Source organism: Penaeus vannamei, chromosome 22 (genome assembly GCF_042767895.1).
Source record: "Penaeus vannamei isolate JL-2024 chromosome 22, ASM4276789v1, whole genome shotgun sequence".
Classification (NCBI taxonomy): domain Eukaryota; kingdom Metazoa; phylum Arthropoda; class Malacostraca; order Decapoda; family Penaeidae; genus Penaeus; species Penaeus vannamei.
In genome coordinates this window covers 6,953,521-6,961,020 of record NC_091570.1, presented here as the reverse complement: position 1 = coordinate 6,961,020, position 7,500 = coordinate 6,953,521, and the positions used below count along the sequence as shown (strand labels likewise).

The 7,500-nt window shown below is 43.7% G+C and overlaps 1 protein-coding gene across 2 annotated transcripts in view; it reads left to right on the top strand.

The window, feature by feature from the left end:
* The window catches only part of LOC138865642 (cell adhesion molecule 1-like), a 268,617-nt gene that overhangs the window by 96,159 nt on the left and 164,958 nt on the right, over positions 1–7,500 (top strand). The gene's annotated exons all lie outside the window — the stretch shown is intronic.

Genomic DNA, 7,500 nt, shown 5'->3' with positions numbered 1-7,500 from the left:
TTTATAACATACAAATGACCTTTAAGGAAATGTCTGACTAAAAGATAAGACACATGAAAAGTAAATGCCCTTCTCCGTTATGTCATTTTGGTGCAGTTATCGTTATGTTCCCTTTTCCTTTCTTTGTACCTCCACTATTATCCATTTTCTTCTTTGGTTACTCCGTTACTCTGCTATCTCCGTCCTCATTAGCCTTTGATTTCATTCTAATGCTATAATCCTCATCCCATGCCCCTTCGTTATTCTATTTCCATACATTATCGTCGTTCTCCCTTTGTCCTTCTATTACTTGGCCTTAGTGTAATTATCATCATTACCCCTTTCTTCTTGTTCTCCCACAATGCGTGGACGTAGCGCCCCACCTCCCCCCACCGTCCTCCCCCCACCCCCGATTTCCCTTCCTGCGAAGCCTTTGCCCGGAGGCTTCATAACAGTCATCTCCAAGTTCAGAGCATTAATTAGCGTCATATTCAAAACTTTCTTGTAATCATGCTCGGAACTCGCGTGATAATCCGGCCTGAAGCGTTCGCGATCAGAGCCTTTCTCTTCTTTTCCGTCGCAGGTCGCGGGGGGCGGGGGCGAGGTTGGGGGGGTGGGGTAGGGGTGGGAGGGGAGGTGGGGGAGAGGTTGAGGGGTGGGGTAAGGGTGGGAGGGGAGATGGGGGAGAGGTTGAGGGGTGGGGTAGGGGTGGGGGCGAGGTTGGGTGGAAGGAGAGGTGGGGGAGAGGTTGAGGGGTGGGGTAGGGGATGGGAGGGCTGGTGGGGGCGGGGGTAGTGGTTGGGGTAAGGGGTTGAAGCGCCCATGCACGTCGGGTCTCCTGATGTTGGCCTTCTGATGACTGGTCTGCCTGATGTAGGGTTCTACTGTTTCTTCTTTTTCTTCTCTCTCTCTCTTTCCTTCTCTCTTTCTCTCATTCCTCCCCCCAGCTCTGCCCATTTTCTCCATTCGACTACGTTTTCCCACTCATCACAACCCCTCCTTCAACCCTCTCCACTCTCCCCTTCTCCTAATATCCCCACCCCCACCCCCACCCCACAGTCACCCCCTCTCTTGCCCACAGAACCGAACACGGAGCAATACCACTGAATGATTTCTGATTCTCTCTCCCTACCACCTCCTCCCTGTTGCAAGATCTATGGGGTCTATCGATTGCCACGTTGCAAACACTAACGTCAATCATTAACTGGGTTGGACTCGTGCAGGTGCTCTGGCGGGTCAGTGATCTAAATTAGGGCGGGCAGGAAGTCGAGGGGGGGAGGGGGAGGAGGATCAAGAGAGGGGGGATAAGGAAGAAGAGAGGGGAAAGAGAGAGGGATGGAGTAAGGAGCGAGGGGAGAAGAGGAAGGGAGGGGAAGAGGTGTTAGATAGGGAAGGAGGAGGAAAAGAGGTGAGAGAAAAAAAAGGAGGAAGGGATAGGGAAGGAGGAGGGAGAGAGGGGAGATGGAGGGTGAGAGGAAGGCGAAAGGGGAGGAGGGAGAGAGAAGGAATATATAGAGAGGAGGGAGAGAAGGCTGTAGGAAGGGGAGAAGGGAAAGGAGAAAGGGAAAAAGGTGAGAGAAGAGACAAGGGGAAGGGAGAGAGAGAAGGAAGGAGGAGGGAAAGATTGGAAGAGGAAGGAGAGAAAGAGAGTTAGAGGAAGGAAAGGAGTTATAGTGTGAGAGAGAGAATGAGAATGAGCCAGATAGGAAAGTGAGAGGGTGAAGAGAAGCAGATAGGAAGTGGGAGAAGGGGAAAGAAAAGGGGGAGGTAGGGGATAAGAAGAAATAGTAGGAGACAGAAGAAAGAGGGAGGAAGTGTGGGAGAACGAGAAAATGAGAGGTAGTGAAAAGAGAATAAATATGGAATTGGCTCTTTTATACAATGTAATGCTGTTCTTTTCGAGTCATAAAATAAGCTCGGATGGAGCTCGCCTTTGCAAATCTCATTGAACTGAAGTGAACAGTGGTGTGGTTATAGATTCTGTAATACATTGCAGTATCAGGAACTGATATATGATAATTCTGTGTATATGTATGTATAATACGAAGGAGGATATATACATATATGTATGTACACACACACACACACACACACACACACACACACACACACACACACACACACACACACACACACACACACACACATATATATATGCATATACATACATACATATATATATATATATACATATATATATATATATATATATATATATATATATATATATATATATATATATATATATATATATATATATATATATATATATATATATGTATGTATGTATGTATGTACACACACACAGACACACACACACACACACACACACATATATATATATATAAATATATATATATATATATATATATATATATATATATACATATACATATATATATATATATATTTATATATATATATATATATATATATATATATATATATATATATATATATGTATGTATGTATGTATGTGTTTGTGAATATATATATATGTGTGTATATATATACTTACCTATATACATACATACATACATATATATATATATATATATATATATATATATATATATATATATATATATATATATATATATATATATACATATATATATATATATAAATATATATATATATATATATATATATATATATATATACATATACATATATATATATATATATATATATATATATATATATATATATATATATATATATATATATATATATATATATATATATATATATATATATATATATATATATATATATGTATATATGTATATATGTATGTATATATATATATATATATATATATATATATATATATATATATATATATATATATATATATATTTACATACATATATAATTTATATGTATATATATACATATATATATACATACATATATGTATATATATATATATATATATATATATATATATATATATATATATGAGAAAGACAAAGATAGAAAGAGTAAATAGAGAGCATATATAAGGCTCCCATACCCGCTAGTCTGGATCACGTAAAGGCGCCAGACCCCGTTCTTCTCAGCGCCATTCCATCCCATAGATGCCCGTTCTACCAGCGCGTTTTCTCTCCCTTTTGCCCTCTATTTTCCTCGAGATCGACCTATTCCCTTCACCTCATCCACTTACATCTTACCTCATTTTGCTCCCTTTCCCCTCACCTACCCACTCTCTATCCCAGTACCACATACCCCTTTAAACCTTGTGCCCATTCGGGCCCCTACCCTTGTCTCTTGTACGGATCCCATGTCCTTTCACCTTTTTCCTCGTAACCTTTGCCTATTAAAAACCTTCTCTATGCCCCTTTACCCCTTCACTTCCCCCAACAAAGCCCCTGGCCCCTCACCCCCCCCCCCAAAGCCCCCCCCCCTTCACCTCCCCCACAAAGCCCCTATACTTCACCCCTCGCCCCACAAAGCCCCTGCCCCTTCCCCTATTCATGCGTGCCCACTCCTCTCCCCGTCCCCTATGACCTTTCACCCCCCTGCATGCGGCCCTTTACTCACTGTCCCTCCCGGACCTCCGTCTGCCCGGCCCTAAACACCTCCCTTTCCGCATTGAGAAATATGTCCGCATCGGCCGTTCGCGAAGTTGCAAACGGCCCAAGGTGTGGAGCAGCCTGTTTGGTTCCCAGCCTCAGGACATGTTTATGGGGGTCCTGTAGGCGACTCAATAGAAATGTTGCGCCAACATTTTGCGTGAGTCGTGCCGGAAGGGGGTGGGGGAGGGGTGGGTAGGATGGGGGTATGGAAGGGGATAGGGTGGGTGAGGATCGGGGTAGAGGAGGAGAGGGATGGGTAGGATGGGGGTATGGAAGGGGATAGGGTGGGGCAGGACGGGGGTAGGGGAAGGGAGGGAGAAGGTGACTGTGTTCTTAAGGCGAACTGGAAGAAAACTCCAAGCAGGGCCGCGAGGGGACTCGTGTGCGAAAGCTGGGTTGAACAGAGAGGGAGACAAGGAAGAGGAAGGAAAGTGGAGAAGTAGAGAAGAAAGAGTAGGAGAGGAAACAGAAAGAGAGGGCAGAGGGGAGATGGGGGAAGGGTGAGGGATGAACAGGAGGCTCTCTGCCCACATCGCTCAGGAGGAAAGGCAGTAAAAGAATGACCCGGAGGAAGGAAAGGGGGCGATGGAGGCGGATGCGCCAGATCGCCACCGGAGATAAACGCGTCATTTCACTTCTTCGCTCTCGTCTCCTCCTCCTCTTCGGCTCTTCGTCTCCTCCTCCTCTTCGGCTCTTCGTCTCCTCCTCCTCTTCGGCTCTTCGTCTCCTCCTCCTCTTCGGCTCTTCGTCTCCTCCTCCTCTTCGGCTCTTCGTCTCCTCCTCCTCTTCGGCTCTTCGTCTCCTCCTCCTCTTCGGCTCTTCGTCTTCTCCTCCTCTTCGGCTCTTCGTCTCCTCCTCCTCTTCGGCTCTTCGTCTCCTCCTCCTCTTCGGCTCTTCGTCTCCTCCTCCTCCACGGCTCTTCGCCTCCTCCTCCTCCACGGCTCTTCGCCTCCTCCTCCTCTTCGGCTCTTCGTCTCCTCCTCTTCGGCTCTTCGTCTCCTCCTCCTCCTCGGCTCTTCGTCTCCTCCTCCTCCACGGCTCTTCGCCTCCTCCTCCTCTTCGGCTCTTCGTCTCCTCCTACTCTTCGGTTCTTCGTTTCTTCCTTTCCTTCCACTCTCGTTCATCCCCATAGTTAGGTGACGATTGGTATCGAATGAGATTGCAAGGAAAGGGGAATAGGCGGAATGAAAATAATTGGTTAAGACGACAGAAGAGAGAGAGAGAGAGAGAGAGAGAGAGAAATGGGAATAGGTGGGATGCAAATAATTGGTTAAGACGGCAGAAGAGAGATAAAGGGAGAGAGAGAGAAGAGATAGATAGATATATAGATAGATAGAGAGAGAGGAGATAGATAAATAGATAGAGAAAGAGGGAGAGAGAGAGAAGAGATAGATAGACAGATTGATAGATAGATAGTGAGAGAGAGAACGAGAGAGAGAGAAGAGATAGATAGACAGATTGATAGATAGATAGTGAGAGAGAGAGAGAGAGAGAACGAGGAGAGAGAGAGAGTAGAGAGAACGAGAGAGAAAGAGCGAAACGAGAGAGAAAGAGAAACTAAAAAAGAAAGAGAGCGAGACAGAGAGAGATGTGGAATAAAAGAACAAGGTAGAACACCAAGGAAATCGCAGCGAAGGAACCACACGGAAGGGACAACCACCGAGAGATATTGCAACACCTCGAAAAGCCAAAGAACAAGACGATTCGGCCGCGGAAGGCGAGAGTGATCGAGCCGAGAGGAGAACAATCGATCACTTTCGCCAGCTGTGTAGGTCGGTCGTGAACTACGTGAGTGAAGGTGACGCGTGTTGTTAATGAATGAATTACGTGAGAATGGCAGATGACTGATGTATAACTGACTTGATGGTGACAGGGGATTTTTAAATTACTTGCTTGTTATAAGATTAATGAACCTTTCATACAGGGAGGACAGATATATAATGATCTAATAACCAACATAAAGGTGAAGCTGTGATTAGTTTAGAGAGCGTTGTTGTATATTAGGTACACTTGAATTTATACATATAACTTATATATATATATATATATATATATATATATATATATATATATATATATATATATATATATATATATATATATATATATATATATATATATATATATATTTCATATATATATATATATATATATATATATATATATATATATATATATATATATAATATATATATTTCATATATATATACATATATATATGTATATATATATATACATACATACATATATATATATATATATATATATATATATATATATATATATATATATATATATATATATATATATATATATATATATATATATATATATATATGAAGTGAATAAGAAGAATAAGAAGATTCACTTATGACAATGAAGATTTATATCTAGGTTGAAAGAGAAAGGTGAAAAACAAGAAAAGAAATCTTATCCAAGTCCCTCTGACGGAACTGCAGACACGTAGTAAAATCATTCATTTTCCTTCTTCCATCTCTCTTTATCCAAATTCCTCCTGACCCTCCTTCTACCCCTTCGCCCGCTTACTCATATTCACCTTATCATACTCACCCCCTCAACCTCCTCTTCAAGCCATTCAATTTCATAATGCAATCACCCCCCCCCCCTCCGTCCCACCTTTCCCCAAACCCCCACAGCCGCAGCCCTCACTCCAACCTCACCCCCTCACCCCACACCTGAACTCCACCAACTGCACTACCCCTTTCCCTAAACTCCTCCCCTTAACCACTCCAAATGGACAGCGAATCTTTCTCCTCAACCCCACCAACATCACGCTGCCCTCTCCCCCCTCCTTTCTGCGCTTCACACGTATCCTGTCCCCACGCCCATCCCGTAAGCCCTTCACATCCCCACACCCCCACGCCCTCAGCCCGACATCCCCACACCCCCACACCCTCAGCCCGACATCCCGACGCCCCCACACCCCCACACCCTCAGCCCGACGCCCCCACACCCCCACGCCCTCAGCCCGACATCCCGACACCCCCACACCCCCACGCCCTCAGCCCGACGCCCCCACACCCCTACACCCTCAACCCGCCGCCCCCACACCCCCACATCCTCAGCCCGACGCCCCCACACCCCCACACCCTCAGCCCGACGCCCCCACACCCCCACACCCTCAGCCCGACGCCCCCACACCCCCACACCCTCAGCCCGACGCCCCCACACCCCCACACCCTTAGCCCGACGCCCCCACACCCCCACACACTCAGCCCGACGCCCCCACACCCCCACACCCCCTAGAAAGGTACAGTATTTCCAATTTAGTGATGAGCGATATATGCTGTTCCCTGTACATCGAGGATGGGGTTGCCATGTTGGGTTAACCGGTGTGAGGATATTTATAAATTATAATTCAGTGTCGACGTGCACAAAAAAAAAAAAAAAGGGGAATAGATTAATCGAGGGCGTGATATGAGATTCATTTTTATATCATTTGCTATCTAATGATTTTTAATCTGTTTACTTTGCTAATTATTTGCTTTGTGTAAGAGAAAATGATAGATAACAATCACTGTGAAAAAAATGATGTACCTTTTGATCCAATAAGTTGTATTCTGAAACAAAAAAGAATATATCTATTTTTCAGTATTATTGAAATATCCATTTTGCGTGTGTGTGAGTATTTGAGATTTTCAAATAGAGCCTTTCTCCACACGATTTATTAACTTTTGATGAATTAATATGCAGACTTAAAAGCAGAACTGATTTTTTTTTTCTCTCTTTTTTTTTCTTTCTCTCTCTCAATTAAATTTGATATGAGGTTTTTATGGGATGATGTGAATGCGTATCGCCGTTCTGATGAGTGAACTTACCCCCTCCCCCCCATCCACCCCCGCCTGGAATTAATGAAACGTACTAAGACAGAATGTGAATAAAATTTCTCCCGGGTTATATATATTCGTGAGAGTAACCT